This window comes from Hetaerina americana, unplaced genomic scaffold, assembly GCF_022747635.1.
Source record: "Hetaerina americana unplaced genomic scaffold, ioHetAmer1.1.p SCAF_21, whole genome shotgun sequence".
NCBI lineage: Eukaryota > Metazoa > Arthropoda > Insecta > Odonata > Calopterygidae > Hetaerina > Hetaerina americana.
Window position 1 is genome coordinate 1,631,321 of NW_027286775.1, and position 12,277 is coordinate 1,643,597.

The window sequence follows — 12,277 nt, forward strand, 5'->3', positions numbered from 1 at the left end:
TGTAATTATCAGAAGTGCAATTTACAGTATGATCTCGATATATTGGTGCTAATTTTGAAATCGGGAATCTCTGCATTGCCACATTCGAGAAGAATCATTCATTGCTGCTTGCATGTAATCTTATATACGATTTTTGAGATTATACCTCATTAATTGGTGCCCTAAGGGCGAGGGTGGATATCAGATGGGGAAGCATCTCCCGTCTCCAGTTTGGCTTGGACATCCCATGCCAATCAGCGGCACTGGCTCGATCTATATTCTCTTGAATTTTTGATTTTACTATGCTTTACACATTCACTCCTTCCACATAATCTAGAGATGGTAACTATGAATTATTAACCCTAGGAGACCAGATATGGTCCCGAATATAAGTAGGTAAATGTCTCTTAGTGATCATTTTCCACTGCAAGGTACGCGTGATTTAAAAAGGGAAGCATATCCTTCCGGTTAAAATAGAAGAGAGCCTCACAAACACGCCCTGCTAACAGTTCACAGATCCTCGCCCCTACAGTGCTTGGCGACCGTACAAATGACACTGAAATAAACTTATTAAGGATATAAACAAACAATCTTACTACATCCCAGGGGTAGAAAAAGTTGGATAGAATTATTCATGTAGGTGAAAGTATTTTCTGTTAGTATTTCATGGAATAGATTTTAATTATGAAAAGCAATAAACGAAGGTTATAAATGGAATCTAAGAGCTACATGTTATGGGTACATTAATGAACGGTTGTATATTTGGGAGGTGGTAGTCCAGCATGGTGTTTACGATATATATAACCGATATTTAGGAGGAAATCAACCACACAAGTTAGACCTAAGAAATTTGAAAAAAAAACAAATTTTAAAATTAAAGGCATTGCCGTTGTCTAGGTATTGAAATGAATATTTTTAGCAAAGCAGATCCACGACTGAGAGTAGTTGATTATAATTGTAGTTGGCAAACCGGTGAGAAACCGTCCTTAATTACATTACATAGTTACAACTCTAAGACTACACGAAAAAACAGGCTTAACCCGCACAGAGACATATATGTATGCTGTAACGGTAGGACTTCCCGAGATATTTAATAGTGTGTTGCCCACCAATCATAGAAGCGAACTTGGTACTTCATTTTCAACAAATAATTGATCCTAAATAACGCTAAAAAATGGTCAAATTCTATTCAGGTAGAGTTATATTTAGTTAGCTAGATTAACTAGATATTTATTATTATTTTACACCTAGAATAGTTTTCCCTTGACTGTTAACAATACATTTATTAGGACAGTTTTTATTACGAGCTGTTTCTCTACCATATACAAATATTGCTAATGGATTATTTCTTTTTTAAACTTTTTGTGAAGCTTAACAGTAAATTTTACATTTCAATACCCAATAACGTGAGAGAATCATGTACCTTTGGGCATTCTCTTATTCGATTCATTTGACATCAGCGGAATTTAGTTCCTTTAATTCGAATGTAATCCCATTACGGAAATAATACGCTATTTTTTCCTGAAATCACCTCGCCTTTTGCCATCTGCAGTTTAATTAAAAAGAAATTAAGTTACTTTACGCATAGTTAATTAGATTTAATCTCGTTCATCTAACCAAGGGCAGCAGAACCCCCTGACATACTATATTGTTTTAGATCGCTTTCGAGAAAAAAATTACAGCTTTCATATTTGTTCATTGGTAAAATTGCCGATGGTTTTTTATGATCAGCTTCATGAATGACTATTATTTTGGGAAAGATAAAAACCCAGATTTTGAGTTCACTGGATATACATTTATATTTTACGAGGAATCCTTCATCTAGCATCATTAGCCTACAATTCACACACTTCATGTTAGCATTTGAAGATGAATTCGTGGAACATTTATTTCATGCCTTTCATAGCGTAACGGTTAAACTATTGAAGCAACCAAATGCTTGGCAACAGCAACCATAAATATACAATATGTACTGATTTAATTAATCTCATTCTTTTGGAACAAAAACATCATTCATCACGCACTCCGTGAAAAAAATTATGGTGTCCTATTTATATAGAAATACGTAGTGGTCATTTCTCCAGCTTTATTTAGATCCTCCCGTGTTGACAGCGGAAATCACATAGATTTTTTTATCAAGCAAAAATATACGCACTATAAAATAGGATCTGTTAAGTAAGTCATCGAAGTGGCTTCGTTTTCTGTCCTTCTCCTCCTCAAGAAAGGTGGTGAGGACCACCAAAAGTTCGAAACCTAATGAGTTTCTTTTCTCTTTTCGTGTGTTTCTGTGTTTTTGTCTTTGTCCACTAGTGCTAACTTCATATACAATACATTATCGTTCACGTCCATGAGACTTTCACAAAAGTATTATATATATATATATATATATATATATATATATACATATATATATATATATATATATATATATACACATATATATACAAACATACATATATTCGGGTACAAGATCTTCCTGGGAAACCATAACCGGCACAGGGAAAGGAACTGGCCCTCCTACCCTGATGTGTGAATTTCACACGCCGTTGGGCTTAGTACTGGGTGAACTCTACCATCACCTACCAAACCGAACTTCGGGTTGATTACTGTGTTTATGGTTATATATATACACACACACAAAGGCATTTATTTGAATGGACGTTTTTAAAGAAACGTTTTAAGTTTAGCTTTCTAATGATGTTTATTTTGTTTAACACATATCCTGGATACAACACCCTTGTTACCATGCATGGCAGGGAAAATCTCCTAGTACAGAAATTTTTCTTCCAAAAAAAATACACTTCCGTGAACTCACGAATTTTAGATATCGCTTATTTATATTTTATCGTTGGCCTTATTACCCCAAATAAGACCACTTTACAATGAATGGGCGCATTTCTCTTTCTTGGGATTTTTCTTGCCCTTGGTAGTGGATGACTTTTACGTTGAGCTTAGATTTTGAAACACGTGCTGCGTGTGATCTCGTCGTCGAATGAATTTCTGCTCCGCTATTTGAAATGCTTCGCGAATATTAATGCCTCGTATACTTGCGGTTCCGCTCTTGCTTCTCTTTCGCTCCATATTCAACTGAAAATTTTATGGAAACAGATTATGACTAAGTAGTCACTATGTTTTAAGACGTTTTTACAGGAACATTTGAAGCGTGTAAAGTTTGGACCTGGATTTATTATTCATAAATGGGAAAAATATCAATTTAGCGATTCCATCTACTTAAATAGAATCAGAGAGAAGTGTTTTATAAAAACAGCAAATCATTCTCGAACGATTTCGTAATTCCTTCATGAAGAAACATCTATCGCATTCAAGAATTCATTTGGCCACTAATGTGATCGCTTCAATTTTTAACGACCGGAGATTTCTTTCCAGCATCCCTCTGTTAACGAAGCGTGGCAGAGTGGTTGCCCCCCCCCCCCCCGCCCCCCGAGTGAAATATTTACATTTCCCCCCTTTCCGATTCCTCGCTGAACGCTTCCAAGGATGATGCTCCTAAAGCACGCGGAAAGGATAAAATCGTTCCCAACGCTCCAGCGATAAACTTCCCTTCGCCATGAGGGTTGGATACGGAGGAATTTTCTTCCAGCCCGAGATTCGGATCCGTGTTGGCGGGGCGCGAGGGTGGGTCGTGCAGCGAGTCGTGAACAACGCGCTCCTTCGTGAGCGCCGCGGCGCCGTACTTCCGCTTGAATGAAGGGGGACTCGCTGTCGTCCATCGCCGAGTAACGTACTGTTCCCACGCTCCGACACGCGCGGCTCCATCTCTGTGCCCCGCTCCGCTCGCGAACCGCCGCCGACCGCACGGCTCCAGTGGGAGCTAACTACGAGTGGTTTTCATGACATTGGGTCACTCGCGCGCAAATCGCCTTGTCGTGCTCATTCTGGTTGGCGTTCTATTATTTTTCAGCCGCGCGTTCCGAAATGGCGGAGGAAGGGGGCGGCGGAATGGAATTTAGAGCAAGCACTCGATGAAATGGGCAGCTCGCCTCTCCTCCTGCCTCGACCCGCGTTCCAACGGGCGCGATCGCGGACCATGGATTTGAGCCTTTATGGCGCTGTTGGGGTTGGCATTCCTGCCAATTTTCTCCAGAGAAAAACTTGCCTAAAACTGCATGGTGACCGAATGACGAGCACGAAGCCGTCCGCATTGATGAGAGAATTTCACCTAAAGATAATAATATATATATATATATATATATATATATATATATATATATATATATATTGGAGAAGAATGGAGAAGGTGAAATGGACAGAGAAGAAAACAAATGAAGAAGTACTTGGTATGGTGGGCGAAGAGAGGGGTTTGTTGGGAGCAATCCTATGGAGGCAGGAAAAGTGGATGAAGGGGGTGTTGACCGGCAGTGGGATGTTGAAGACTGTGATAGAGGGTAGAATGTTGGGCAAAAGAGGAAAGGGAAGGAACAGGATAGGGATGTTGGACGGGATGAAGGGAGGAAGAAAGTACTCAGAGATGAAGAGGGACCTGATATAGAGTAGGATGATGGATTTTGTGTTTTGTTAGGAGTAATAAAATATTTGTTTGGTAGTTGTGTCCATCGAAAAACCTACCTTGACCGGTGGATTACCTTAAAAAAAATACATATTTATTTATTTATAATGGGGCGGCGAGTAAGTGATGGTGTCACGTTAAAAACACTATTGAGGAAGGCAACGGGAAACCACCTCAATTATTATTCCCAAGATTTACATGATGGACAATACAGAGATTTTGAGTCCCGGCAACTACGGGGCTCGGCCCAATCGGCCTTGTGTCGTTCCCGGCAGCGGAAGGGTTGTCTAAAGCCGCCAAAGACACTATTGGAACGGTTAACGCTAAACGGACTAGGAAACCATGGATCACGGATGAGATGATTACAAGGATGGATGAGTGGAGAAAATGGATGAATGTAAACACAGAGTTAGGCAAAATGAAATACAAAGAATCAAACAATAAATTGAGGCGGGCAACAAATAAGGAAAAAGAAGCATGGTGGAAGACGCAGTGCGAGAATATGGAAAGTCTGCAGAGGAAGGGTGAAATGGGTGCACTGTACAGCAAAGTTAAAGCTTTTTTGGTAAGTAAGAAAGGGATATCTATGCTAACAGTTGGAGATAAGGCGGGTAAGGTAATAGTTGACACAGGAAAGATCCAAGAGAGATGGAAGAAGTATATAGAATAACTGTATAGTAAAGAACTTCGACCAACAAAGTTAGATATTGAAAAAGAATATGACGTAGAGGAAGATAGCTTAGGTCCAGGCATACTAGACGAAGAGGTAGAAAGGGCATTAAGGGAGATGAAACTAAATAAGGCCGTGGGGGTGGATAACATTCCCGTGGAACTATTGAAATGTTTAGGAAAGTTCGGGAGGAAGGGGCTATATGGGCTGATTCGTAGTATTTATGAGGAAGGAATCTGGCCGGAAGACTTTGTGAGATCAGTTTTAGTTCCTATTCCGATAAAGCTAAAGGCTACATCATGTGAGGACTACAGGACAATAAGTTTGATATCCCACGCAGCTAAATTTGTTCTTAGGATCATAAACAAAAGGGTAGAGAGTAGGGCCAATGATTACTTAGGGGATGATCAGTTTGGGTTTAGGAAGGGGAGAGGTAGGCGTGATGCCATTGCAGTAATGAGATTATTAATCGAGAGGAATATAGAACACAACTAGGAGGTATTTGCCTGTTCCGTAGATTTCGAGAAAGCGTTTGATAGAATGAATACGGAAAAACTAATGAGTATATTGCAGAAAATAGGAATAGATTGGAGGGAAAGGAGGATAATCCGCATCCTGTACATGTCTCAGACTGCTCAGGTGCGGGTGGGGAACGGGGAGTCCGGATGGGCAGTGTTCGGAAGAGGTGCAAGACAGGGTTGCCCATTATCACCGTTGCTGTTCAACCTGTATGCAGAGGAAATGATCAAAGAGGCATGGGAAGAACTTGAGGTAGGAATGAAAGTGGGCGGGGAATTCATAAAATCAGTTAGGTTTGCTGATGACCAAGCTTTAGTTTGTCAGTCAGTCAAGGGGCTGCAAGCATTGCTTAGTGAATTGGAAATTCAGAGCGACAGGTATGGGATGAGAATCAACATTAATAAAACAAAGGTTATGCAATTTTCTAGAAAGAAAAAGGCTAAGCTTAACATTAGAATAGGAGGGCAAAAACTAGAGCTGGTAGAACAGTTTACGTATCTCGGTAGTGTTTTGGACCAACATGGTCAAAGTAGTAGGGACGTAAGGAGAAGAATTGCGCTAGGCAAAGAGGCTTTCATGAGGAGGAGGGAGTTGATGACGGGGACGTTGAGTAAGGATGTTAAGAAAAGACTCGTAAAAACTTTTATATGGAGCGTAGCTATGTACGGCGCGGAAACGTGGTCATCGAAGCAGGAGGATAGACGTAGACTGGAGGCTTTTGAACTGTGGGTGTGGAGAAGAATGGAGAATGTGAAATGGACAGAGAAGAAAACGAACGAGGAAGTACTTGGTATGGTGGGTGAAGGGAGGGGTTTGTTGGGAGAAATCCTATGGAGGCGGGAAAAGTGGATGAAGGGGGGATGTTGAAGACTGCAATTGAGGGGAGAATGTTAGGCAAACGAGGAAAGGGAAGGAACAGGATAGGGATGTACAGGAACAGGACGGAATGAAGGAAGGAAGAAAATACTCAGAGCCGAAGAGGGACCCGATGTATAGTAGGATGTAGTGTTTTGCTAGGGGTCACAAATTATTTAATTAGTAATTAAATCCTTCCAAAAACCTACCTTAACCGGTAGATTACGTCATTATATATATATATATATATATATATATATATATATATATAAGCATATATATATATAAATATATATATATATATAAGCATATATATAAGAAGGTCGGTTTGGTAGGTGATGGCAGAGGTCACCCAGTACTAAGCCCGACGGCGGGTGAAATTCAAACATTAGGGTAGGAGGGCCAGTTCCTTTCCCTGCGCCGGTTATGGTTTCCCAGGAAGATCTCTTACCCGAAAAATCACATAGCTTGGGTGGAGCTGTGGGTGCCTAGAGTGCCCTGCCGGGGAATCGAACCCGGGCCCCTTCGGTCGGCAGTCCAACAATCTACCCCCTGGACTACCGCGACCCACCTATATGTATATTTATTATAAATTCCCTTTTTATCTCTGTTTACATATATATATATATATATATATATATATATATATATATATATATATATATATGTATACATGCTATGTATAGCATCGAGAAGGTCTGTCAAGAAGGCAGACAATAGAAGAAAATGGAAGAACGTAAACACAGAAATAGACTGGAGGGAGTAGTACAAGTACATACAGTATAATAGAATGCGGCGAGAAGCTTAAACGCATGTTTTCACCACCATGTACGTCTTTGAAAGGATTTTGAAGGGATGGTTTTTTCCTTTTCCATAACCCTTTAAGCACCGCTCCTCTCCCTTGTCCCTTACCCTTTACACTCCGTGCATGAACTCCCTGCTACACACCTGTTTGGTGGATCGTGAGGTATTTGGGTACTTGAAAATGTAAGATAGAGGAAAGAGATGTGGAAAACCATTTCGGATTCTAGGGAAAAACCCAGGAGAGATATACTCGGCTTGAGGCGCTTGACGAAAAAATTATACCTTGAAGAAAATCATTACTCGTGGCATTTGTGGGCATGGAGAAGGCCTCACGCAACGTAAAATGGAAAAAAATGCTCAAGGAAATAAAAGAGCTTGCAATTGATTACAACAACTGAAGGACGTAACTGAGGATGTTAAGGACATATTACATCCCCCCCCTTCTACAGTAAATCAGGTTACCAACGTGAAATCAGGGAGATCAATGTAGAACGGATAGATTTAAAATGTCCTTTTTTCATCGAGCCATTATAGATCATAATAGACATGACAGCAATCGCGTAGGACATCATTAGAATTGTTTGTGAATATATTTGTCGATATCCTGCATGATTTCAATTTACGTATCCTGTAATTGAATATTATTGCATGTAAGTACTTTAATACGTGTGATTATAGTTTGTCGAGTGCATGAATAAACTAATATTGTATTTGTATAGAGGTAAATGATTTGTTTTGCATGTGGTTTTATTCTAGTTTATGGGTGGTGGCTTGGCACCCCCCGCCACACACCCTTGTGGCGGCTTTTGGGGTTTTGTGTAGATATAGATGATGGACAATTCTTCATCATCACAACAATCAGGTAATGACCATACTACCTTGATCAAAAATTTCCCGGAATTTATTCAGAAAATTAAAAATACAAGTTTATTCATCTAAATCTATATTGTCCCCTTCAAAGTAATCCCCATCGACTGCAACACACTTATGCCAGCGCTTGATCCAATCCTCGAAACATTTTTTATATTCGGTTTTCGGTATGTCCATCAGTGCTTCCTGCGATTTTTCCATTACTTCCTCTCGGCTGCTAAAACGCGTTCCCCGTAATGGTTTTTTAACTCGATTGAACAGAAAGAAGTCACAGGGAGCCAAATCAGGTGAATTCGGTGGCTGTTGGATGGTATTTGTTGCATTTTTCGTCAAAAAATTACGAATAATGATAGCACTGTGCGACGGTGCGTTATCATGGTGCAAAATCCACGAGTTTTCTGCCCACATTTCTGGTCTCTTTCGGCGAATTGCTTCACGCAAACGTCTCATAACGCCCAAATAATACTCTTTGTTTACTGTCTGGCCTTCTGGCAAAAATTCATGATGCACTACACCGTTGTAATCCATGAAAACCGTCAGCATTGCCTTCTTTTTTGACTGAAAACGACGTGGTTTTTTTGGTCTCGGCTCATTTGGTGAACGCCATTCACTTGCCTGATGTCTGGATTGCGTGTCGTACTCATAAACCCACGTCTCGTCTCCAGTAATGATCCTTTTGATGAATGTGGGATCGGATTCAGCCTCGCAAATCATGTCTTTTGCGACGTCAACACGGTCTCTTTTTTGCATGAAATTGAGGTCTTTTGGAACCAACTTTGCTGCTACACGACGGAAACCCAAATCATTAACCACAATGTCTTGGGCGGATCCATAGGCAATGTTCAAGTCCTCCGCTATTTCTCTGATGGTTAATTTACGGTTATTGACCAACATTTCTTTTACTTTATCAATTTTTTCACCGACTTTCGATGGTCTGCCACTGCGTTCATCATCTTCGATTGACTCACGACCACTTCTGAACCGCTCGTGCCACTGGTAAACGACCGTTTTTTTAGAGAATCGTTGCCGAAACACTTTTCCAACATTTCCAACGTCCGTGCGCCACTAAATCCGTTTTTTACGCAAAATGTAATACAAGTTCGTTGTTGCAAATTTAAATCCATTTCTGAAATTGTAAAAAATCGCCAACACACACAGAGATAGATGTACTCTTGGCTACGTAACTTTTGCAAATGTCAAGTTATGACACTAAGATTTAAAGGGAATATCAACAACAGATGTACCAATTTAACAAAAAAAAACAGAACTCAAATCGGAACGATGGGAGCGCCACATGGTGGTTATTCCGGGAACTTTTTGATCAAGGTAGTATTAATGGAAAACGGAGGGATAATAGAAACCAAAACAAAGTAAGGAGTCCTCGATGCAACCTCTCCCCATAACTATTTTATCGTTCAAGTATATCTATAAGTGACGATAGAAGAAACACAAGAATAGGGTATTTAAGGATTTCAGATGAATGGTGAAGAAGTGAACGAGTTACGCTCGGTTGGCAGATGTCTTCGCCGCGATACAAATGCGGGAGAGAATCTGCAAGCTATTCTGTTGAATTTTACCAAATACTTGGATATCATAGTATGAGTATCGATAAGAAGAAAACAAAAAATCCTTGCGCTTGGAAGAGAGATGCTATTCATGTATATACATTAAAACGAAACCATATTTTCTTGAAGTCGTTTTGTTAATCTAAATTGAACATGATTCCTTATACCTTTATGCAGTGTATGAAATTTACGTAGGTGGAAGAGGGATGATCTACTAATATTCTATAAAATACACATTTTAACACTCATGGAATCGTGGAATCCCCAAAAATAACAATTTTCGTTATGATACAACCCTATTGGCCTCCTTCAAAACCATCATACATCCAATCACTTTTTGAGCACTGTAAGTTCTTAACGCTCAAAAGGATTTCACGGATATTTTTAACGCATTAGCAAAAATAGTTCGTTAATTTTACAAAGAATGAGGGTTATTTTCACACTAACGAAGATTTTGGTAGAAACTCTTGGTCTCTGAGCACTGTAAGCGCAAGGCCTAAGGCATATCAATGGCCTTTTAACTGCGAGCAGGGCCCCTCCAATTCATTCATTTTACCCTAACCAATTTACTAATTATTTTGATTGCTAAAATCTGCAGCCTTGCGTATACTTATTTATTTGGAGTTTTTAAAAATTAAATTATGAGCCAAATCAGTACCTCTACACCAAGTAAGTTAAGCAAACTAATTTCTAAATCCATCCCTGTCCATGCATCTGCAACCTACTAAAATAATGTATTTACGCGCATCTAAGCCTTTTTCCACACACACTCCTCCATCCTACGATTGGATCTGAACCAAGTGTTAGTTAGTATTAAAGAGTTTCTCCCACTAAACTCGATGATTGTTTGCTCACAAGGGTAAGTCCCTCCGTTCCCAGGATTCGTTACTCGCTTCCCAGCGTGCATCATAATTTCATGAGAAGGTAATTGAGGTTTCCTTCCTCTATAGAGTTTACAACGTGATACCATCACTTAAATGGTCTCCCCAACGAGGCCTGACGCCTTAGAGGGCAACGGACGACGAGATGATTGCCTTCCGTTGGACTCCTAATCTCCGCCTCTACCGGCAACAATCACCAACGCTGCTGCCACGATTGGCATTGAGATTCTGGAGGGCGTAATTGGGATGCGCGAGATATTCCACCATGCCGGGACACGGCGGCCCATGCAGGATATCCGAACATGTACAGATGGGATATATTTTCGATTATCTACGCACACTAAAATATCTCTCCTGCTGCCATCGTTCCAAACAATAATTTTTATTTTCTCAATACAAATCCAGGTGATACTCTCGTAATAATCCAAAAATCGATCTCGAAATTTCAATGGGGACAAAATTTTCATCCTACCCACAAATAATGTTCACATTTTCCCCGATACTGTCTCCCTGTTCGTGATTGGGTATGCCACTAGAGTTACTGGACACGATAACCTAAAAAAGATGCAAGAAACGTGATAATTTAAAATTTATCAATTTTACCACAGAATTCGTTGGAGTTTTCCCAAATTAAAACCTCCAAAGATTACACTATACTGATGATGACTTCGTTTTTAAACAATTTTCTGCATTAATATTTCATCAAATTCATGAGTAATTGCATTCAAAGAGCATTGGCAATGGTTTTCTACAACTTCATCATAATGACAATCCATAATTGCTATTTTAAATACATAAAAAGTGGCATTGGTATGGATCGTTACTCTCTCAATCTAAATAATACTGAGCTGGCATTGTGCACTTAATAACAGTACATAGTAAAACTATTTCAATGTGAAAATCAATTGATAAACGATTGAGCACTTTGCATGAGTAGTAAATTAAACCTTATCGGCAGAATTCTAGAGCTACCTGTTTTGATTTGGATGCTGTCCCTTTCCCATCGACTGAAATCGCCCTACGTATATACACTGTGCATTGTTAAACAAGGCCGTTAATTTTTTTCTCACACGCCAAACCCCCGCCTACTAAAAATGATAACCATGGATTGCTACCAGAACTTCGTAAACAGACAGGTGCCGCCCACTTCAATTCAAATATTGAGGGCTGAATTAAAGACGAGATATCTTGTTTCAGCCTGACAAGCGCACGTCCAATAAATAACTGCTCCGACGCAGTGACAATCGAAATGCCAGCCGGCGTCCGCATTCCGTTTTGCATGCGATCGCTTCCATGAAATACGACGTCGGAAACGGTGCGCGGTTCCACGGTCAAAAATAACCACCATTGTGGCTGACTCATGCGGTTTAAAAATGTTTATCCAAAAAGAATTCACTCCAGCAAAAATGCTCAAATCATAATATTCTCATAATTAATAAAATAATTCCAATTGCAGAAATATTATTTCAAGTTGCAAAGATATTAAATATGTTATCCCAATAAGTGTCATGAAGGAAATTACCTTAAAAACAAAAAATTAGCACAAAAATGAGCACATTAGTCATCTCACGGCATGCCATGATATATTAAGCACAACAAATTTCCA